Source organism: Bombus flavifrons, chromosome 7 (assembly GCF_040668555.2).
Source record: "Bombus flavifrons isolate JBK064 chromosome 7, iyBomFlav1_principal, whole genome shotgun sequence".
Lineage (NCBI taxonomy): Eukaryota > Metazoa > Arthropoda > Insecta > Hymenoptera > Apidae > Bombus > Bombus flavifrons.
In genome coordinates this window covers 8,687,771-8,712,683 of record NC_138448.1, presented here as the reverse complement: position 1 = coordinate 8,712,683, position 24,913 = coordinate 8,687,771, and the positions used below count along the sequence as shown (strand labels likewise).

The 24,913-nt window shown below is 38.5% G+C and overlaps 1 protein-coding gene across 36 annotated transcripts in view; it reads left to right on the top strand.

Annotated features, from left to right (window-relative positions):
• The window catches only part of CaMKII (Calcium/calmodulin-dependent protein kinase II), a 157,649-nt gene that overhangs the window by 17,428 nt on the left and 115,308 nt on the right, over positions 1-24,913 (top strand). The window lies entirely within an intron of this gene.

Here is a 24,913-nt window from a genome sequence, read left to right as displayed (position 1 = left end):
AGTGTTGCTAGAATTATATTTGTTCAAAATTAAAATTGTATGTAACCTAGTATTTTTTAATTAATACTTCTGTCGTTATGTTCGACAAAACAATTTTTCACAGTGATGCAACACCACAGTCTCCGAAACAATTAGCGATTCTCGACCGAAGCCAGGCTATAAACCAAACTCATCGTTCGGGCTGACTCCCGAATTGCCCTGGACCAGTAACACCCATAACAATGCATCAGCAATTCTCTACGTCCCATATTCGCGAGAATTAGCGAATCAGACCAAGCTCGAGTGCTTAATGTTCATTACATAATTGACGCATTGCGGCTTATCTCCACCCTTCACTTACCCCCTTCCCCTTAGGATAGCCTAAATCAACGGTTATTTAATTTCATATGGACACTTTCATAAGAAATACTTTCACCTCATTGCCTACATAGACGCTTTTTAGTTTCCTCGGTGTTTTTGATCATCGGTCTTTATGCATTCGAGCTACGATATCCTTCTAAGCGATCTGATCTCTGGAATCTTATAAATAAATATTTGTCGCATCTTCTTAACACCCTGTATATCTTATAAAGGATATTCTACACGCTCGTCTTCATTGTCAGTCATTTTTTTATTATCAAAGGATTTTCAGTAATAAAACGGAGAAAAATTCGCGAATCAAGAGATTAAAACAGCGAAGAAGCAATAATCGTAAGGTAAGGAATTAATTTCCGAGGGCTACCTTCTAATCCTTTGATGAGAAACACTTTCATCGTGTCACAATAGCTTGGTCGTCAGAGGTCCGGAAATATTCACCGCGCCCCCATACTATTTTTAGGGGGATCCATCGCAGTGTATTCGGTACTTCGACCGCGTGCAGACCTCGAAATATACGGTTAGACCGTGATATTCGATCTGGATGGCCGCGTGGATTCGCGAGTGGATCACGTTTTCGCGATCGGTGGACAAATTCGGCGCACGGTACACGTGCGTCTATTCACGCTTTTTGGACGATCGATGGTCACCACCGTTCCCAAGTATCAAGGCGCCTATAGTAATCGAAATTAACCCGAGAAATCATTAGGAACGCGTCATTTTTAATTTATCAAGCCTTTCACAACTTTCTTAACTTTAAAAAGAATAACTTTTATGAATTTCTCGAATCGTTATCTCGAATGAATACGTAATTCCCATTCATTAAACATTTAAATAACCTTTTGAATAATGGATTTACATTGTTGAAATAGTTTCAAGTTGCTTTGATTTAGGTTGCTTCGATTAAGCTAATTTGATTACTCCGAACAAGGCCCTAGGCTGTGAGCGTTGCTATTCTACTTACGTTTAAGTAGAACAAGCTGTTCGTTCATTCGTCAACGATACAATTCGAAATTCTTACGGAAAATTAATTGCTCGTCCGATAAAGTGTTCAAATAATTTTTGCGTATCTTCGTAAGTTTCGATTCGATGACAAGACAATTAAAACGATCCTCTCTTTGATAATTTGAACCAACGATCGCATGTTACGCACGGAAACAGGAAACACGCTGATACTTACGAACGGGGGTGTACAGATCAAACAGGGCGCGACGCGCTGTAACACGCCTATTCACGGCTCTCTCAATTTCCCTCATTCTCTTTCTATCGTTTCTGTTGGTTACTCTTGTTCTGCTTCTTCCCTCTTCCGCCCTTCTCGAGGCAGCTGCTAATAATAGCAGGCGGTACAGGACGAAAATAGGCGTGCAGAACTATGCAACACGCGGTTCAGGAATTTCATCGTCTGCTGACCTCGTACGGCCGTTTCCCTCGTCCTAATGAGACGTAGGAACGCTTCTGAGGAACTTTACCTATGTCCGCTGGTTTCCTTCGTTCAGACCTGTTCCGCTATAAATAAGACTCATCAAAGCGTTCAAAGCGATCGTTCAGAGTACAATCTCGCCGAGGAGGTCGTCTTCGGAATCCATAAGAACTTTGCCGTGAAATGCCGACGCCTTAAAACTTCCACGGTACTTTCTGCCCGCGAGCAAACGTTCGCTCTCTGGAAGTCTTCTAATCCGAGCGAGCCCCAGCTGCGCGCACTGGTTGAAGTTTAATCGATAGCGTGACAATTTCTCCGCCCGGAATTAAAATTGCACGCGCATCCTACATCCCTGTTTCCCTCGAGACCGTGAAAGGCCTGAATAATTGAAAGGAACCGGTCGATACGATCGAAATCAGGAACCGGATCTCTGTGAAAATAATCGAGAGAAATCGAATCGCTAAATATCGCTGACCAGCGAAAATCAGGACGATAATGGGCGATCGTCCGTTCTTTCTGTTTCTCTTTGTGGAATTACAGCGATGTTTCTTTCCACTCTTCGCCGAAGCTATGTGATTTTTCAAGATGCTTCTTATCGTTTCCTTTTAGTTGGTTTCTCTCTTCGATTTTTCAGCGACTAGCGGCAGGTTGAGTGTTGCTCTGTTTTTTATGTCGAGGATTAAGGATTCTAAGGTGATGGAGAGTGGATCGCCAGCTTCTGATAGGAAATCGCTTTTTTAGCCTTGAAACGGGGGATTAACCGAGGAGTTTGCGACTCCTGAGAAATACTACGGTTTCGTTTATAGATTGTGTTTCGGAGCTTAGAAGTTTCTGGTTGGAAGAAGTATTGGATAGTCCGCGATCGATACAATACCTGGATAAACGTTACATTACGACGAGTCGCGTACCTTATCGTAATATACGATAGTATTTCTATATATAACTTTATTATTGCTACATAATATATATCAATTTCGAGTCAGAAGGCAAAGAAAAGTTTCTTTAGATTCATTCGAGATCCTTCTTTAAATGCGTACCACCTTCAAGCCAGCGATCACTTTAATCCGCGATGTAACACGAAGACATTTTTACGCTCGCAATAAAACCGGTTTAATCCGCTCCTCCGTTTAATCCAAACAGACGCTTCCTTTAATTATTCCGGACTAACGAGATTTCGCAGCACTTCACGAACAGAAACTTAACTGCAACTCCGGCAGAGGCAACTATTCGTATATACGTAAATTTTCATTTTACCTCCATTCAGAATCGATTTTCACCGTGTTCGCAAAACACCCACTGCACTCTATTAAAATTACCAAGAACAGGAGTATTTCTCCAAAATCCAACCGTATCGAGAATTCCTTCTCTCCTCTTACTTCCTTTTTCATTATTACTTAAGCTGTTAGTCTGTAACGTAAATTCTATTTTTATATTCATTACATGTTATTATATTATACATTTATCGAATTATATTTATTATTCCACGCGTGAATAATTTTTCCGACCGCGACAATAACATCCTGCAAATATTTCCAAAGACACAGTGGCTAAAACAATACTGTATATCGTTTATTATTTTTATACAGTATTTATATACTAATTAATTAACAATCCAAGTATATTGAATTTTGTATCGTTTAACAGTACTCTCGTATAAATGCAAACATTTGGTATACGAAATTCATATATTCGTATAAATAGAAAAATTTGGTGAAAACGAAATTTAGAACGTGTGAGGAAAGAAACGCTTCAATGGGAAACAATGGTACATTCGAATAGCTGGAACAAAAATCTCGGACAAAACTTCAAACTGTCACTCGGATTCTCCCGATCTCGATATTTTATCTACGTTTTATCTTCTCCATCATTCTGGTGTCAAAGAATCCGATTTGTTTACTCGCGCGAATCCAAAGCGGTATTCAGCGTGAACGTCTCGTTTGACTAATTCCACCGTCGACAGATCGTGCAGAACGAGGCCTCGAGGGTAGGCAAGATCGCACGAAAATAATCCTCGTGGATCGAAGCGAGAGAGAGCGAATGAAATTTTCTAGTTCCGTATTCCCTCCACGTTCTGCCGCGTGTTAGGGACAGTTTCTAATTCAATAGCGGGCCGACGCGTATGTTTAGAACGACTATAAATAATTGACGGCGCCAGAATTTCGCTACACACCGGAGAAATGTCACAGTCAGAACCGCGTGGTTTTCGGTGGTATCGGTATTCGTACATCGGCCGCACATTTAACATCATATATCGCGAGTATGCGGTTATGGTGGTCGAAGCTTGTGAACACAGTTGCACAGGCAATGTGTAGGAGAGGTACGATGTCGTTGACAAAAATTATGGGTTCACTTCGGGGATTTGAACGCGCGTAGAAACGTCTCTACTCGACATCGCGGCGAGCCGAGAATCGATATCCTTTTTCACATCACCAGCAGGGCCGTATATTATTTCACGCTGGGATTTGTTTATGGCGGTACATGGCGCGCCTGTGGGGAAATTGTACCCTTTTGGAGGTTAGAGAGTGGAAATATTTGAAAGGAGAAATGAAAAATGGCATCCACGACGCGCAACGCTCGTCTTTCATTCTCGCCAATAATTCGATCGCCGATTCGTGCAGGAGATCGTCGCCTCTGGCGATATTCTTCTACGAACCAGCGAAATTCCGTTTCTTTCTCGGTTTTTCAATCGATTGTTCATCGATTGGAAATTTTTATTCGTTGGAACGATACGTTGTTTCATTTTGCTATTAGTAGATAGTATACTTATGGAAGTTACTTTAGAAAAATTGGAGAGAAATGGAACCTAAACGGGTTAACTATTTATGTTATCCATTAAGTACAGTCGAACTTCCTGTAACACGGCTAATTGGTTTCGTTAAAACCATGTTAAATGAAACCGAAACACAGTGATGGAAACGTTCCTGCTATATGAGGATTGTCCAAGTTCATTATGGCGTGCTGTATGGAACCGTGTTGTAATTTTTGCATCTTATTATATGCAGGGTGGTTGGTAACTGGTGGTACAAGCGGAAAGGGGGTGATTCTACGCGAAAAAAGAAGTCGAAAATATAGAATAAAAATTTTTCGTTTGAGACTTTGTTTTCGAGAAAATCGACTTTGAATTTTCGCTTGGTACGCGTGCACTTTATCACGTCTCGTTATAACGGGTCTCACTGTAGATCGTTGTCTCGATGGAAAAATTAAAAAAAAAATTTTTTTATTCTATATTTTCGACTTCTTTTTTCGTGTAGAATCACCCCCTTTCCGCTTGTACCACCAGTTACCAACCACCCTGTATATGGAAGCTGTGTTTTCAAAGTACCGTGTTATAAGAAGATTGAATATATTATAAATACTCTACTTTCTAGTGGATATCATGAAATACTTTCAGAAGGTACTTTCGATATTTTACATATTTTTGTGTATTACCTTTCTATATATTTTTCGTATTACCTTCTATTAGATCGGTGTATACGAAATGACATTTCTCTGAAATTTGAATTTGGCGGGTAAATACCATTCGTCAAATCGTTAATCGTATTTAGAGATGAAGAAATTTCCTGTAAATTATACGTATTCGATATGAAGAGAATTTGTAAGAAAAATATCAAATCTTTGTTATTGAACGTCGTAATGTGGGTTATCGATGTCAGCAGATTTGGAGGTTCGAATATTAGAACGTGTTAAGGTTCGAGGAACCCTCGCAAGTCTAATATAAACGTGTGACACGAGAATGAGTTCTAGCAAAGTCGCGAACGAAGACCGATTAAAAGAAACGAATTCGATATGAACGCGTGTCTGCCCTCTGCCTCGAAAATAAGTCTGCCTTCAACCCAAGCATCCAAAAATAATATTCGCAAGGTGGAAGCCACTGAAGACAGGAAAAGACTTTGAGTCTGTGCGATTGATCTTCCTTTTTATCGAAACCTAAACTCATCGAGATCGGTGAAACTGTATAAATATATTGAAAATCCTTGAGGAAAATTTACCATTGATACGACTGAATTAAATCTTGCCACGTTAATAGCTGATTCGTTTTCCTTAGAAAATTCGAATTATATTTTCGATACAGATATTCGCATCTTGTAATATCTATTCTATCCTGAAATTGATGTCTGAAAATACTTTTGAAATTCATAATTTATATTATCTATAAGATACGGATTAAAAATTTAGAATTTTACCCGATTCAGAGTAGAGAAAGAAGAAAATTATCGTAATTGATGCTCCAGTTTCTAAATTATCTACTAAAAAGAGGGAATTTTACATGCATTGATAAAAACCTTCTAATTCCTTCTAATCAAGGAGGAATTTAATTCATTAAGAATCAAACAGTGACACACCGTTGATAGAAACAATGAAAAATTTCTATTAGCTACGTGTTTCGTAGAATCCGAAAATTAGAAAAGATCAGTTTAAAATTCTGCTACCAGCGTAAGTCACGAATAATTATCATAGAGATGTTAGAATAGAGTGTGTGAGTTATATGGATCGCTTATTTTGACAGTGATGTAAGTCTATTCTCCTTTGTTTTCAAATATTGAAAAATCCTGATAAGATCTACTTGGTTTGTCCGCGTCTCGATGTGTTCAAGTATAGATGTAAATTCATTATACAAATAGATTTTTTTTTTTCAAAATTGACTAGACTAATAATATCTTTTTTCAGGGTTATGAACGAACTTACGTCACTTTCAAAATTAGTGAATCGTACAGTCCATTAAATTTTAATTATATAAAATTTATATTTTATACTTTGATCAACTTTCGTTTATAAATATCTGTACGATATTTGAAAATAAATAGAACAAAACTAAACGAATGAAAATTATTATAATATCACTATGTTAGACTATCTATATCGCTATCAGATTCTAATGTTAATTCCGACGTTATCCATTACATAGATAAGAGATAAGAAAGCAAGATAGAATACGACAACTATGTATAATACTTTCTTCGATCTTAGATATGCATTTCGATACGATCCGATACAAATTAATTTAATAATACTTTAATCGTAACAATAATTACATTGAATCGCAAACGATATGATTTAACTGTAATAACAGTGTAGTAAATTTAATAATAATTTACGAATATACGAATCGTATTTGAACAACTTGTTCACATTCGTACATGCAATATGTATCACGTGTCCGATAAAGAGGTTAGGATTATTACCATTCGCTATCATTTGTTTCCGTTTATTGGTCCCTCGACTGTTTGGACACGGTACAGATTACAGGAAATGGCCTTACGCCGCATTCGAAATAAATGCAATTATACAGCTCCATCTATTAACGAAATTTCAATCGATTAAAACAAACGAATATTTTAATACTTAAATTATAAAGTAAAAGTTACAAGTATATTTCTAACAATTTCGTACTTTCGATTCTTTTAAAAAAATGCACATTTACGCCATTTTCAAAATAGATGCTCCATATGTTACCGTGCAAGCTCTATATGTTACCATATGATTATATGGAAATAGAAAAAGAACGCTGCATATAGTCTCCTTCTGTCTTTGTTTGGTCAAGCATGCACACGTCGCACACCAAAGTCGTTCGTTGATCGGTGTACGCCTACATGTTTACTGTACGAATGTACATGCATTATTAGACAAGGACACAAGGGACTTGCATGCAGCATTCCTCTCTCTTTCTATTTCAATATCGCTTTTCCAGTTCGCACACGCGTTCTATCTCTACAATCTGTGTGCTAATAATCCGTGCAAACCGAACGACAAATCGTAGGAATAAAATTGGCGAGACAAGAAACATGCTAGCCACGGCCGTTGCCTTCGCAACTTTCTCGTTTCGCTTGGAATTTCCGTTGTTTCACCGTCGCATTTTGCGTTACGAGTTCGAACAGGAAATACGAAGAACGAGAAGAGACGAGAAATAGGGTGTTGGTGACATTTCATTAAACGTCGGGGCTTTGATTGCCGAGGAAAATGTACGCGGAAGTCGAACAGACGACATGAAAATTTTATTCGAACTCTAGATGAGAACGTACCCCCTCCTTCCCTTCGCGCTCGAATCATTGTTTGTTCGCGCGTTTCTTCGCTTCGCGAGGCGCTCTGTTAATTTCTGTTTACTCGGAAATGGGAAATGTCAGGGTTTTATTGCGACCGGCGTTGCATTTCTGATGGAAACGAGGTGTTACAATACGACGAACCGTGTCAGTTTCACTCTTATGGGACAGGATGAAATATCTGAAAACGTCTCCGTGTCTTTCATGTTATTGATGATACAAAAATGTTTAAGTATAGTTTAGTGCTTGAGATAGCGCCTTTTGGTACGAGTTTCATACGCAGATACGTTATCGTTGAATATTCAAAAGAGTTTTAGAAAATTTGTGTAAATAAAGAAATACACGCAGAAGTATAAATGTAGAAACATTTTAGAGGTTTTTAAACATCTAGTCTAGTGCATCGGCTATGAAGCTTTTCTACTACTTTTACGTGCATAATATGCAAACAGCCTAAAACGGTTCAACATGTCAACTGACATTTCGCTTCTATAAAACGATTCTATTATCATTTGTTGTAACAAAATTATTTTTCCCAGATTGGAAGTATCCTTAACGTTGGCAAAAAATTATCCAATTTTCCCAAGCATTTATCCAATATACTCGACGATTCTCGGTTCACCGAGGCTTTTAATATAATAATATTATTCGATTCGTGTTCTTCGAAATGATTCTCGAACTGATCTTCATCGTTCTCCAAGCAAAAAATCCATTCCCTGAAACAACGAACGAGAAAAATGCACCTTTTGTCCGAATGATTAAGAGACTCGAGACAAAGAGGTGAATTTCGGCGGGCTCGCGAGACTAACGTTTCATTCGAGGTTCTCTGTCACTTTCGAAAGGCATTGTCATCGCACATGGGCTGATATTCTGAAAAAGTTGGCCGAATAACCTTTCTGGTCTGCCAACTAATCAAAGTCTACGTACTTTATTGGCCAAAAATTTCGCAGTTCTCATCTCTTAATATTGTTATCGGCACTAAAACTTTCAAAATCACCAATTCATCATTTTTCATGGTACATTATATTTATATAACAAATTTACAACGGCGTGGTTTAAAATTCCTGGGGATTAGAGCAGATTTTTTGTCAGCCCTATGGATAAATGTTCTCTTCTTTAAATTACGTATTATATTTTTTCAGATATTTTTCATGTTGATCTCTTTGCTGCGCGCTTTATACTTTGCTGGTTAATAATTCTAGCGTTAATTTCTAATAATAATTTTCTCTCGTTCGATAGATTTTTCTGCAAAACATTCTTCGAAGATGATAAAATCCTGTCTTAAGTTTCTGTTCAATCGATAGATCTTGTAACGAGAACACGCAATGATTTCAAAGTTTCGATCAGCGGGCTAGCGTGTATATTCGTGTGTTGGACGTGTTTGTGCTTTGTATTACATCGACCGAGGGGAAAAAGCAGAGACATTGAGAACTCGGCCTGATTTTCCGCCGTTTTATCGCCTTAATTGTACATTTTACTGCGTTCCAGTTGTTGTGCTCGAGGAGAGGCTATTCCTCCAACGATTGTATTTACCGCTGGAAGAAAGACTACAATTGGTTTCGTTAGTTTGGTAAGCGTGGTCCTACGGAATGGTGAAAGTGCACTTTGCGAATTTCTTTGACGAAACGTTCCTTTGCCTCGTTTTCTCTGATGGATGTCCTATAATTTCATTGTCGACGGATTTATTTCTGGTTGCTTTGTGTACCTTTTAATTACAACGCATAGAACATGACGATTATTCATTCAGATTCGTCTTCCATTCATTTGCGTATGATTTGGAATAATTTGAAATTATTGTATCCATCGATACGTATATCTTCAAAAATTTGTTTTTCAAGGTAATCTCATTCATGTTTAGGTGCGAAATACGTAGAATCAGAGGCTAGAAATGACAATTAGTTTATACAATTTTTTTCAAATAATATCACCGAAAATTATTCATTCATTTCTGTTTAAGTGGAAATCAATCATCGTTGAAATAAAACAGAGACAGAAATGTCGCAGATATTTTCCGAAAAATGAAATGATTAAGAAACATGAAGATTTATCTGTTTTGGCTATGAATAACCGTAATAAATGATTGAAATCTGTTTGGTTTGGTACTGGTAACCATTATCGCTGATGAGAATTATTTTTTGGTTACCAGTAATCAATATCGATGGCTGCAGTTTTGTTTGGCTAGTATTCACGTACCAATGAATTATAGAATTTATACGTTTTAATAAATAAAAACACTCAGTAATAAATATACATTTTGTTAACTGATTCGTAAAATCGATGTTAATCTTTACAAATAATAGTTAATGCAAATTATACGGTGACAAATTCCATTATTTATTAAAACATATAAATTCTATAATTTATCACACCTCGTTCACAGATATTATTTATTAGTAATATTACTAAAAAAGAATTGATGATGATCGAAAACAACCAAAACAAAAGTCACCGATATTGGTTGCTTCTAGCCAAAATAAAACTCCTGTCATCGATTATGGTTGTCAGCGAGGACAACAATTTTTGTCGTTTGTAATGGTTATTCATAACCGAAATCATTTAAAGCTAGATATTAATTCTTATGCCATAACTTTTAAAATTTACGTTATAACAGTTACGGTCTCTGTATAGAATCTAACTGTCCATTGATCTATACATTTATTGGAATTTTAAAACTTTTGGAGAATAATTAAATTGATAAATAATTGAACCTTCTTCGATCTTTATAGTTTTTTCACTTTTCTGGAAATAATGTTAGAAACGTTGTTTAGAAAGAAGCAGTTTAATCTCGAACTTCGTTGTCGACTCACCGTGTACATTGATCTACTCACTCTTTTTATAAGCTTTTGGGTGGATAATTAAATCGAATACGTTCAGATAGAAAGAACATACGACGTGATTCTGAATTTCCTCATTGAATCGCCGCATCCATCGATTTACACGAGATTCTCCTGAAACATTTTTGGAAACAATCAAATTAGCGATGTTTAGATGCGAAGAATTCATTGTAAAATAAACAAAGAATTTAATTTTACATTTCATCGTTGTTTCGACAAAGTATAGCGGGGAAAGTAGTACATACATTTTTTTCCGGATTGCCAACGTCTTGAGGATTTGTGAACTTAGCTTGCTGATAAGAGGACGAGCCAAACCTGGATCATTGCTAATCCGAACGATCCCCAAAACGTTTGCCCTCGTCTGCAAACGATGTTTGTCTTCGTTTTATTGCTTTACTCGTATTTACCCTTATGAACAGACACCATCTGTAAAGCGTCAAATATTTCTTATCTCAATTATTCGTTCAATGATATCAGGATATGATTCACTGTGTAGGAAAGCAACGTGCAAGGCAAGTTTCACGCGAAAATTACACAAGCTTGCAAGACTGACGAGAATGATTATCTTATAGCGATTTTGAACGCGACAGAAAGTTCTGCAATGCCTCAGTGTCGAGCTTTAATTATGAAGATCTGTCAACAGTCGAGTTGTCTTATAGAAACTGTCTAACAATGAGTGCGCAACTTGCTCGATCGTTATGGCGGAAAAAGACGCGTTTCCTTTCATCGTTTACCTTGTTTATGTTTGTTAGTTATGGGATCTTGAAGTCGAAGCAAACAATTTAATATTACAAAGTTGGAGTATTATTGCTGGACCGCGGCATCTTCGTGCGATTCTTATTGTTATGGGCACGATTAAATAAATGCAATCGAAATGGAAAAATATTTTATTTATTCACTTATCACTTTAGATATTCGTGTATACTCCTTTTGTACACCCCGTACATTTTTGTATATTTGAAAATCTTTTATGAATTGATAAACATCCTGTTGATGAAAGTGTCAGGAATTCAAGCGTTATTTCTTGCAAATAAATACTCTTGTATAATTTTTCCATAAAGATATTTACCAAATATCAAAAAAGCAAACTCCTTCTCTTAAATATTGCGTTCAATATACAACATTCCACGCAATGTTTCGTAAACCGAATTCTTAAGCTTGTGCTTAAAAAAATTCTCCCGATCGTTCGACACATTTTATCGATGCCCCGTCATTTTTATATGCACGTAAGTACACACGTCTGATCGTAAATACGTGACTTAGTGGCGAACGTTCCCCGAGGAGCACAGAATTTTTTTCATGTCCGCCGAACGTCAATATCTATCCATCTTCCGACTCGAGTAGCGGTTATAGAAACGGAGGAGAGGGAAATCGATTGTTTCGGAGGAGCGTCCGTCTTTATCAAGATGTTCTGGACACGAAGCTGCTCGACTCGAAGGCTACCACGATGCCTATCTTCGTGTATTCGCTCGAAGGATTCCCTTCCAACATCCCTGGAATTGTGTGGCCAATGTTTCGTTGTGAAATATCACGATCAACCAGACGAGTGTCGGACTGTCCAACGTCTACTTATCGCTAGTGTCGTGCGGTGCTTTCGTTATCAGTCCTGTTGAGAGCCAGGATTATTGCGGACGCGAGAAATTTCTATATTTTGATGGAAGAACGAACGAGAGAGAGAGAGAGAGAGAATAGGGAAAAATGGGAAAAAGAAGATAAAAGGGGAAGTAAGGAAAATACCGAGGAAAAATGTGATAATAATTCTATTCGTTTGATAGCTTTGTTCGACTTGAGCATCGCTCGAAGAGGTTTCCACATGAACGATTACAAAATATGTATTTCCATTAATTGGTTCAAAGTTGCTTGATAACGATAAAAAGCAATGGTTAACATTTAACATTTAAGGATTGTAAATTATGAAGACATTTTTATCGCTATACCTGAACGAATCGATTGTCGTATCATACGATAATCATTGTTTTATCAGGTTGGTGAAATGAGAAACGTTTTATTATGATATAGCTAATTTTATGTTCAAATCAGCGCACACTGGACACCGTATCGAACTTATCGATTTGATGGATAGTTGCCGGCTTGTGTCAGCGACAACACCGTTTGCAGCTTGGTACGGGATTGCTTTGCCGGTATGAAATTGTATCCCTTTGAATCAACATGGACATTTGGACGGAAGCTTGCGTTTCAAAATGAAATTTTATATGTAGCCTCCTTTTTTTTCTTTTCTTTTTTTCTATTTCGCATATTCAATTGATTTTCGCACGGGCAACGCGCTGTTTCTATTTGGATAGTTTGTGATGGAATTGGATGGCAGCTCGCGGATTAAAGTAACAAAATTTTTGATATAATTTGTACTCCCCGTTGTAGGAGCTTAACTTGAATCCGTTATACACGGGAGGAAAATTGGAATTAACGTGTTCGCAAAAGCTGACATAAAATGACACGCGCTTGTTTTACTTTTAATAACCGCATAGTGTTTCTACGTACATTTGTCTACACAAATAGTTTGAAAAACCGCAAAAAAGCGACGTGTGCATTGAAAGATCGCATTCCTTTAAACACATTATCGAGATTATTCCTCGCGTATTAAGATCGTAACGTCTCGATTAATTGCGAAAGTATCGAAATAGGAATTATCCACCAGGTAAAACTGTAGCCGTGCATCGATCAACAAGTTACCAAACTTCCAATTACGTTGAATTCCAATAACGTTTTTTCACGTTGTAATAACATTTTGAACCCGTTTGGAACTTCGTTCGCAATTTATATAATTATTTGCAACGCAATCACGATGGAAAGTGACAAGAAATAAATGACGTTATTTCTATTATTACTAATTTATCCACGATCAAAATAGCAATACAACTTTCAATAACATGCCACGTTGTTTCATCAAACGGGTGTTAACAAATTTATATGTCGATCCTCCAAGATAAAAAATCACGAAATCACAATCTCTCGGCAAATATCTGGCTGAGTGAACGAGATTCTACAACGATACGAAGTCGAGTGTAATTCGTCGTGCATTGTCTTCGACTATAAATTGTCGTTTGTCACGAGAGAAATGCTCCTTGGATGTCACGCGTGCCAAGGAGCCATATTAATTGTGTCACGCGTTAAGTAGCCTGTTCCATCGTTTTCAAGGTTCCCCTTTTCTCTCATGACGACGATGCTCGGCCTCGCCACCGTGTATCGTAACCAGCTCGCCGTTACACGTGACTAATTAGTAGCGGGTATTATGTTACGTTCGTTGGGCGTATCTCACATGAGAGAACAAAATACGTACACAACGAACGGATTCTATAACGAACTGTAATTCCTACGAACTAAATTAGGATGTTTTACCGAGAAAAGATACCATAATGAATGTGAAAAAATAGGAACTATCTATCGATCGTTCATTCTATGCTTCCACTTCTTCCTCCGGTTCTAAAACATTCAATCGTTCTATTGATTTTGGACCTAGAACAGATCAACCCTTTCAGAATATAATAAAACGGCGAATAATTGGAATCGAGGAACTAATAATCTCTTCGTCCTAGAGATTTTTACATTTTTGCTATCAGACACAAGATATATATATACAAAACGAATGTTAAATATTAATACTGATTTACGTATGCACGATGATTTAGGATGCGGTTATTTATAGTTTACCGTATTTGACAGTTTACCTGAGTCTCGGGCTTGAATCTGAAGGCTGCTAAATTTTCTCAAATTTATTTACCAATTTACTATTATTTATGGCATGGTCGTATGAAAAATGGTCTCATATAAAAAGTATTTGAGAATAACTTAGGTATTTGCAATCTGATTAACGAACAAGTTATAAGATGGAATAAGATACAAAAAGCTATTAAGAAACTTAATATAGTAGCTATAATCGATAAGATACTATGTAGAACTAATTTGTAGTTTCTGCTAGTGTATGTCATTAATACGTAAAGAGAAGCGAAACGCGGGTGAAAAGTGTGAAACAGAGAAGACACGAAGAGGTAGGAATGAAAGGAAAATAGAATAATTCCCTTGGTTTCCGTTCGCCTTTTATCCTTTCCACGCCGGTTGCTTCGAGGAAGAACATCCAGCTGCCTCTTTGAAAAGCAAATTTCCAAGTAGCCTTTGCCTTTTGCCCTTTGATCGAAAAAAAACCGCTGCTGAAGATCAATTTCTGCGCGACCGATGCGCTAAGTGCCGGAACGTGAAAGAGGGATGCTACGGTGTGTCGACTGAAATTACTTTCTTAACGATTTTTTTGCACCACCATCGCCTTTCATCGTGTAGCCCTCCGCTTGTTGGTATCGTGAAAGCCATTGAGAAAGACAAGAAAATTGGAGGCAAACGGATCCCGACAGAAATGCATTTCGAATTTCCTTTTATACGCTGGTTCTCTCGGCTTTGCCGGTCATCGCGCGTCCTCTCTCCTCTCTCTCTCTCTCTCTCTCCTTTTGCCAAACGATGCGTCGTGGTATCTATGCTGCTTTGAATTACGAAGAGACATTTCTTTTTTCGAGATTTCAAGCCTTTACACATACGGCTTGGAGCATTACCGGTGCATGTGTAATTTCTTTCTTTCAAATAAAATTTTAATTGCGAATAGCTTTTTCGAAATATCACGTGCGCGTATTGACATATTGAAATATTACATAACATATATCGTATCGAGAGTAATTTATAAATAAGCCAATACGGTCCATCAATGACTAACTCTATCCACTTTTATTATTATTTATGAGAATTATTAACTCTGGAATAGACAAACTTTTGCGTTAAAATTGCCGGTTTCGTTTTACAAATAACTTATCCATTAAAAAATTGCTTAGGTGGAATTGTCCAGGCTTGGAAATCGTAAATTTATGTTTACAATAATTTTTATGGGAATTTCTTTAAATTTAATCCTTTTTATTTATTTTTCATAAAACTGGCGTTCAATCTTCGTGCATTGCGTCTTCTTTAATATTTCATAAAATAAACATTTTCTTCGCGATCCCAAAACAATTTGGTTCTAAAATGGCCAATATCACATAGATATTTCGATTATTTCCAATTATCGATATCGAGGCCTTGATATCTATATTATAAATCTTCTGAATTCTGAACGAATATTTCCCTCTTGTCCAAATTCCGCGCATCAACGTGAACGAATACACGAATTTCACTATCACGAAAAATATTTCTTTGTTGTTGCTCCTGCGGATACTTTGCATCGGTTTGGAGTCTGACAGGACCATTACTCACTTCTCGTCGTTGTAAATCGTCAAACGTTACACCGTGTTTCACTTCGATCGGTTTAACTCGATTATTTGCTAATAACCTAATTACAAGGCATACTGGGCCTGTGATCCGACACAGGAATCCTTTATACGACACTCACGATGCTTTTCGTAAGAGATTGAGTAGAAAGGGGGTTAGGGGGTGGCCACTCTACGACTGCGATCCAGTTTCAATCAAAATTGATATTTAAGAAGTTTCCGAGCCAACTTTCTAATTTGATCACGTCGTGGCGTGGAAGGTTGAAGTTCCATGAATTTTTCGGGTTAATTATGGGTTTTAGAGAATATTTCAGATATATTTTACGCTGAATATAACATCGCTAAGATAGTTCGAAACAATTACGGTAAAAGATAGAATGTTATCGTATGTACTTTAACTTGTAAAGCATTTTACCTTACGTTTTGTACTTTTGATTATTTAATTACTACAATTAGTGATAATGTATATTACTACATAATTACAGTAATATATGTATATTCTAATTTGTGGCGTTGCAATGAAGAGGAGGAATAATAGAGGACAATAATTAGGTTGTTATTAGATAAATATTCATAGCCTCACGCGTGTTGGGCAATTCACCGCTATAACAAACCCACGCAATGGATACCAAAAAGCAGTAAATATGAAATAACAGGATTATGGGAAAGGTTGGATGATAATTTGTCAAAATTCTATGGTAAATCCTTCCTTAAACGATGTTTGAGAGATCACGAGTCAATTACAGTATTACTAAATCTATTCCTTCTAAATTATTCAAACTCTAACTGTTTTATTAAACTCAACTTTTTCGCCAGAAATTTATCAGAAGAAAATTGTTAGAGGAACTTTATTGCAGAGAACAGACAGACCCCAAAAAACGTACGTTGAAGGTGCACAAGATCGTAAAATTTCACAATGTTTTTGCCTGTAGATCGTGTCATTGTCATTGTGTATACTTGAACAAAAATTTCGACGATCGATTTCGTTGATTAAACACGGATAGATACGATTCCAAATTCAATCTGTTGGGGAAGGGACGCATAAATTACGCGGTCGAATATCCTGGCGTTCCTCGAGCAGACAGCCAGATACTACTTCTATCGTTTCGTGCTTAAATAGCCCGGCTAAGGCATAATTTAGTCGATATATATAGTAATGCCTCGCTGCTTTGCCCACTATTACCCAGTTACCTCCTATTATTGGGAAATTCAAGTTATATATCTACCAAGGCGGCCTCTGAAGCCGTGCGAATCGATCAGAAGGAAACGAACCGGAGCGGGTTGCTTACATCCACGTTTAACATGCGATCGCTTCGCGAACACTATTTTTATCTCGTTCCCGTTCGTTCACGACGATTATTTGCTTATTTGCGTTCGCGCACTGCCTCCAACTCGCTCACAATTACACACTGTTGTACGCAATCGTTGAACTTGTCGACGCGGTGATTTTTTCCGCGATACTGCGATTCGTGAATGGGTTTTCCGAGGTTTTCGAAAGTCTCAGATTGGACAATTCGAAGCTTCGAAAATTGGATAAATTGGAAGCTTAAAGATTTAATGACTTGGAAATTCTCAAGTTTCGCTATATGAAACTCCCATCGTTTAACGATTTTCAAGCTCGAGAGCTTCGAAATTTGAAGCTTTTAGAATTTAAAGATTCCGAAAATTGCGAGCTGCGAAATTCGAAACTTCTAAAGTTTCGAGCTCCAGCATTTGAACGTTCCGGAATTTACAGATTCGCAGATATGGAAATTCGAAAATTTGAAGATTCTATTGTGATGCTTGGAAATTCAGCAACTGAAAGCATATCGAATCGAAGTACGAATAGTTAAGTTATCTTCAACAACGCATGATTCGTATAGTCTCCCACGATTTCCCACTGCGATTTCCACGAAACGATACAAATGTCTTGACAATAAGAGATATCCATATATCTGCAACCACTTCTATACGTACTAACAATAGCTAACGATACGCAATATTCGAGAATGTTTCCGGCCGAATAGTTTGATCGAAAGATTCGAACGAAAAACGAGATATCCAGTGGAAATTCGGAGACAAAAGAACAATAGCGTGAAACGAGTTATAACCTCGTGGTCATCGATACGCGCCGATACACTTTATGAGTTAATCTCCTGTCGAGGCGTGTTCGAACGATTTTTCCTTCCGAATGAAGCACGCGTTTTCCGATTACACGTAACTGTGTTGTAATCGACGCGACGTTGCAAATAATGTGTACCGATACAGGACGCACGAATACTGTTTTAATCGACCATATTATTCGAAATTCTCGGGGGAGTAGGAAAAATAGCAAGAACCGCCGAAAGCGATACACCTGTCGATGTGCAACGTTATCTGACGCTGTGATTCCTCTCGATTCGCGGATCCGCGCTGATTTGAATCGACAACGTCCACTTTAACGCAGAGATAAGCGAATTATTGATGGAAACCAGTTACAAGTCAAAGAAATTGGAAACGTGAAAACTGGAAAAAAATGTGAAAAGTCAAAAATTCGACATTCAAGAAATTTACAGCTTTGAAAGCTTAGAGGTGAAAAAATCTGGAAGCTAAAAATCTGAAACTTTGAAACTGAAAAATCTAAAATTTTGGAAACTCAACAGGCTTGGAATATCAAAGAATTAAGAAATTTGGGAAATTAGATAACCTAGAAAGCGTTCGATGAACACGAGAACTCGGTAAACCATACACCGGAGTAACAATGACGCTTTGTTCTACGATATTCTGCCTTGTTCGTAATTTACCAATATCTATCGTAAAGGAAACCGATTATTACCACGGCAATAGAAATTCAAGACAAGAATCGGCAAACGGTTTTTAATCATCTGGCTATTTATCTTCTGGCCTAACGCAATTTCCGGAAGAAGCAGGGCCGCCGGAGGCACATCCGAATCGTTGGTCTCCTTTTTATCGATCGCCAGGCTGAACTTTGACTCTTCGAAACGATGAACGCGTCGTGACGTTTAATTAAGCCACGTCGATAGTCGATATTGGTGTTACCGTCCGGCAATTTTTCCACGGTAAACAAGAAGACCTGTGAAGGAACACAGTTGTCAGAAGCAGGCTTTCTAATTTGCTATACCGGATGTACGGGGAGATTGCCCGCGAGTTTTACGTCCAACATCGCCCTTCCTATTTTTGCACGGACCGGAACGAGGCTACCGGAAAGGGACGTTTGTTCTTCGATGAGATTACGCAAGTCGATATCGAACGTCTGTCTATGGACAGTCGAATCTACTGCGAAGGCTTCGTTATATTCGATCTTATACCAGCTGTGTAGTGTTTAATTTATATTCAGTATAGACAGAATGTGTTAAGCATAGTATCGGAAAAAATTAATAAAAATAGTATAATTAACAATGGTTACTTGCGAATATATATGTACTGGTAGCATCTATGTTGAACATTTTTTACTATGTTACAAAAGATTGTCTGTTCTAATATACGTATATTACATCTATTCGCTCGTCGTTCTTATCTAATATCGTTCTGTTTTTTGTAAAATTCTGCCGTTTCCTCGTATCGTTCAAACTTTCTTTTCGACGTTACCGTAATTTTCTCTAGTTTCACAAGTATAACGCGAATTGTTCAAATGCTCTACTAAACAGCTCCGAACAGTCGAATAGCAGCGAGAAGCAGCGACGCTTCGAATATTATCCATGTATATTTACTATTACTTAAAAACAAGTTATTTGTTCTTTGAAAAGTTCAACATCGATATTGTACCTAGGTAAAACCAAAAGCTGCAGTTGATCCTCCGTAGTTTATCTTCTAGGAACTTCAGCTACGAACCAAGTGAAACTATTAAATACAATCGAGCTCGCAGAAAGTGAATTCGTTATAGTTTAAGTGGTGAACGTTCTGAAAGAATCTTTCTTCTTGGCATCTTAGCCTTCTTCCGGGACTACGTGTCCGGCGGGTGGACATCGATGTCCGATGAGAGCAGGATCAGGGCTGTGCCACGCTTCTCCGCAACCATCTGTCCAAGAGTGAGAGAGAAGATAGAGAGAGAAAGAGAGGGAGAGAGAGCGGTTGGCGTAGAACGAAGTATCGACCGGTTAAAGCCATCCCCGCCCGGCTAAAGCGGCCAACCCTCATCCCTCTCACTCTCCCACCACGGCCTATTCGCCTTCCCGTATTCTCCGTCTCTATCATCATCCTCGTCCTCGTCCTCGTCGCGCGACCATGCTGCTTTATAGGCGATAGCGCGTCGCGGCTAAAGGTCCAAGTGGGTGGAGAATAGGAATCCTCCGCGTTTCGATGGAAACCAAACCACGCGGAAAAGTAGAGTGTGCAGTAAGGACACGTGCGGATTATGGGACCGTTTCTCAAGGTGGTACGATCGAGCAGAGTTGAATTTTCGGAATTTAGGGCTCCAGTTTGAGAAAGAATGGTATTCACTTTGTCTGGTATAAATTCCAAGGGGTAAAGTTGCAAGAGGATTCTTGAGCAGGATTTTTATATTTAAATCACAGAAGATGAATGATTCTTTTGTATAATTATCGACTCTCAAGGTGTTCAATTTCTTTTTTATTTTTGGAATACAAGTAACAAGACAAGAATTTTATGTTTCATTTAATTATATGTCTTTAAATTTTTAAGTTAACGTGATATGGAAGTTTACGTCAAGGAACGTCTTTCCTATTACTCTTTGTCAATATTTAGGAAATAATTAATTTTCTCCGCTATATTTATTTTCTGTCTTTAGACTTTCAAGCTCTCACGATTTAATACGAAAAAACCCCCTGAAGACAATCATCCCCTAGTATACTATTCTGCGTCACTAATCCTCTATACTTTATACTTCCTTTAATTATGTCTCTAAATTTCCAAACTTCCACTATAATCCTTAATATACCTTCTCATACTTCATCACCCTTCATACATCCGATCCTACACCCTTAACGTTTCATCCCTCAATACATCCCTCGGCCGCTATACTTGATCCACCAAAAGCTCAATCATCCTACAAAAATCGTCGGCCAACGGCAGAAATAATCGTTTCACAATATATTTCGAACTTCGCTGACACAAAAGAGTGCGTGGAAGATATATAGGTTGACAACATGGGCCAATGGAATCAGCGATGTATCGATGTAACGAGTGTTGTCTCGGCCGTCAAAGCGTGGCAACGATTCATTCTTTCCTTTCCACTCATTTTTTCTCCGCTGTACGTTACCTTCTCTGTTTCTCTATTTCGTGGTCTCTCTCCTTTTTGCATCGCGGCCGCGGATGAATGCGAAACGTCGGCAGAACTATTGCAGCCAGTCTCGGCTCGCCGCTCCATTGTTCCGCACGCTGCTCGGCAGACAGTTGACACGGAACAGCGGCGACACAACGATACACGCGCGTGCCTCGACAACAAAAAGGCGAAAAAAAGCTTTCAAACGACGACGAAACGAGAGAGAAGGAAGATGGGAACAGAGCTTTGTTTAGACGACGGGCTGAAAATGCCTTGGGGTCAGCGTGAAAGGAGATTTATGACGATCCGGTGACTGCCAATGTCGCGGTTTCAAGTTACGGGGGTAGTTTGTTCTGACTTCAAACTTCCCTGATAATCCTTAATTTTAGAATGCAGGAATTTTTATTGTGTCAGCTTGCGTGTACACGGAATATCGATTTCCCAAATAAGACTTTTAGACGAGACTTATGGACCAGATTCGGTTTCTTCAGAACATATATTTCTAAATACAACGAATCACTGACGATGAATCGTAACTAGGATTCTAGCAAGAAAGAAGACTATCGTCAAACTTATTTTTATCGAAGATAGCCTTGCATCAATTGTAGTTTCGTTATCAACCCTTTAAGTGAAATTGAGTTTTCTTGCGTTTTCTTGCGCTCTGTCGTATCTCTATATTGCAAAATTAAATATTAAATTACGAGTTTGTTCTACTTTCCCCTTTACATGTTTAGTAAATATGTATAGAAACAGAACACGAACATGTATGTTCGTGTGAGGGATATGCCAGGAAAGAAAGTCGGATCAAGAATCATATTGCACGAAATGCGCAATATAGAAATCATTTAAATATACAAATATTTTTTAGAACAAAAAATACGATTTTCTATCGAAATTACCAAAGTCAGATTGGTTCTACGGCTGAACTAGTGGAAAGCTATTTTCTGCCTTGTATTTGGAGGATGATTAGAGACTATGTACAAGGGCGTACACAGGTCGAGAGGAAACAGTGGGTGGTACGGTTACACGAGAAGCGGCATTAACCGAATTTCTAGCTTTTTCGTCTAAACAGACGCGATCGTAATACCGTAACGGCTTGTTGGGGAACACGGGAACGAGACGTCCCGGGGGAAATCATCTTACGAGCACAGCGAGGACGCCGGTTAGCCGCAAGTCGACTTCTTACCCCCTGTGCAGTGTCGGATAATTCTTTTCCTACGCGATAGAAGATGAAGTGCTTCGTGATCGTTAGCTTCGTGCGCGGTTCTGTAATGTATCAATCATCCTTTTAGCCCAGACCAGGTCTAACCTACCATTAGAGACTATCTGGTTTCTCCTCCATCGAGAAGAGTTTCTTAGCCCGAACCTCTAGGGACATCGTTCTTTTCGTTTCGAGTTATTTGACTTGTAAATTTTATTTCATCTTTTATCGTGTTACCTTAGAGCGTACGTTAGGCTTTTATACGTATGCTATAGTAACTCATTGAATCGAAACTTATTCATATTAGAAACAACCTACCGATAAAACAGTAGAATAATCTGCAATTACTAAACGAAGATAATGCTCAGTTCTTGCGCTTGCTCCATTTTTTAAAAATCCTCCCTATAACGAACGAAAACTTATGCCAAAAACAATAAAACTTTCAATAAAACTTTAGTAACTTCCAATTACTGAAAGAAAAAGATACTCGGTTTGCTCCCCCCCCCCATTTTCTAAAAATTCTCTATAACAAACGAAAACTTATTCATATTGAAAGCAGTCTGTCAATAAAACTTCATTAACTTTCGATTACTAAAAGAAAACGATACTCTGTCTTTCCCCCATTTTCTGTAAATCCTCCCTGTAACAGACTGAAACTTATTCACGCTAAAAATACCCCGCCAATAAATCATTAAATTTCAATTATGATGCTAAAAGGAGTCTATAGCCTTCCTCTGTTACCTTCACTCTCCGATCTATACCACGCTTTCCTATAATACTTCAAAACAGCGAAACATCTCTATATCTCATCCATCATTTATTCAAGCCCTGCTTCGAATGCAAACCATTTCTTCGTGTATCCTGCAACCTGACGGCGCGTGTACGTGCATGCAGCGGCTCCTGATCGCTACCTCTCCACAGGAGAAGTAGGACGACAGACTCGGGCTGGCTATGCAAAAGTGTAGCTACACGTTTTACGATGTATCACGTGACACGGTGGATCCTACGCTAGAAGCCCGCGGGTCAGGATTCTGCAGGATCTGCGCGCGCAGCTTCACTGCCTATTGTAAAAGACAGCTAGTTAGCTTTCTGAACGTTGGTACGGGTTGTGCCAAAGTCGCCTGCCAACTCGGGATCATCGACGAGGTCGCGAGTCTTACGGAGTTATTAAAAGTTCTCCTGAGCCAGCAAGCTCGCCCGTCGATCGCGACACTCGATAAGAATCCTCTTCGAACGATGCTCGCGGATAAGAATACATAGAGAGGAATTCTTAGATAGTTACCAGATAGCTCGGGGATAACGTCGACTCGAATGGAGGAAGCCTTTACTTTGTAAATAAACGCGGTTCCTCTCTCGAGCTTCATCAAGGGTAGTTGACTAGCCTAAAGTCGAAAGTCTTCGCCGTCTTATTAAAACTTTTCTTCGCTACCGGGGATGGAATCGGTAGCTGAGATTTCCTAGTTAGTTACTAGATGTACTAGGCTAGGGTTAGAGAGACGATCGAACGATGAGGGTTGAAACGTATGTTAGAGACGCGAATTTAGAGTATCCTGGATATATAAATTAGATTTCAGTTTGGAAGTTTCGGACGAGGATGAGACGAGATTAAGCGTCCTGCTTTGGAAAAACCATAGCAGGACCACTCTAGTGGTGAGATCAATTATTAACATTGCCGTGGTCTTACAAATTTTATTTGATAGAAAATTTAACAAATGCACATAGTATTGCATTTTTTAAAAGACAGGTACTCTTCTTCATCTTCATGGAGAAACTATTAAAGATATCACAGTTCTGGTACACGAAAATGGCCGGAAATCAATTTTCCTGTTCAACTTTTTTTCACGCGTTGGTCGCTTTAAGGGAATAGAAATATTCTGCCCCAACTGACGAAGCAGCGTTAAGTGTACCTTCTGCTAAGACCCCAAAGAATAATATCACCCCTATTCCAGAATTTTAAAATAGACCGCATACTTAAATAATTCTAATGCGCTCTCCCCATCCATTAAAAATCCCCAGCACATAATTGTCGCTCGCACAATTCCCAACACGAAGGTCAAGTTTGCCAACAATGGTTTCCATAAGGATCTCCGATAAGGTCTATAGATAGACGCATTGCAAACTGTTGGAGGTCACCCTTGTAAATAACGAACATATCAATTAACCTTAACTCTCCTCCGAGTCTTTACACAGGCAAATTGCAAAGTCCCTAGAAGTAAATTCGTCGATGATATGTCGACGGGTAAGTTCGTATACGTATACATCGAAATTACCTATCGTGTTCATATGTGTCGTCCTTTTACCAAGGGAAATACTCCCGACTTCCGTTGACGCGCGGTTCGCTCGATTTCACGAATTCAAGGATCCCCCGTGTTGCATAAAATAGAAATACATCGGCGTACACGCGCGCACACGTAACGATGGCGATCTCCATTCGGTCGTGAGCTGCGAGGAAAATCGATCAACGATAAAACGCTGGCCGGGGACACGTTTATAGCCGAGGCTGGTTCCCTGTGCGAGATCCTATGGTCGTCTACTTTGCCCTCGCGTACACGATCGCTGTAGGATCTCACCCGGGGGTAAGGCTGGATATTTAAAGGTATCGACGTGT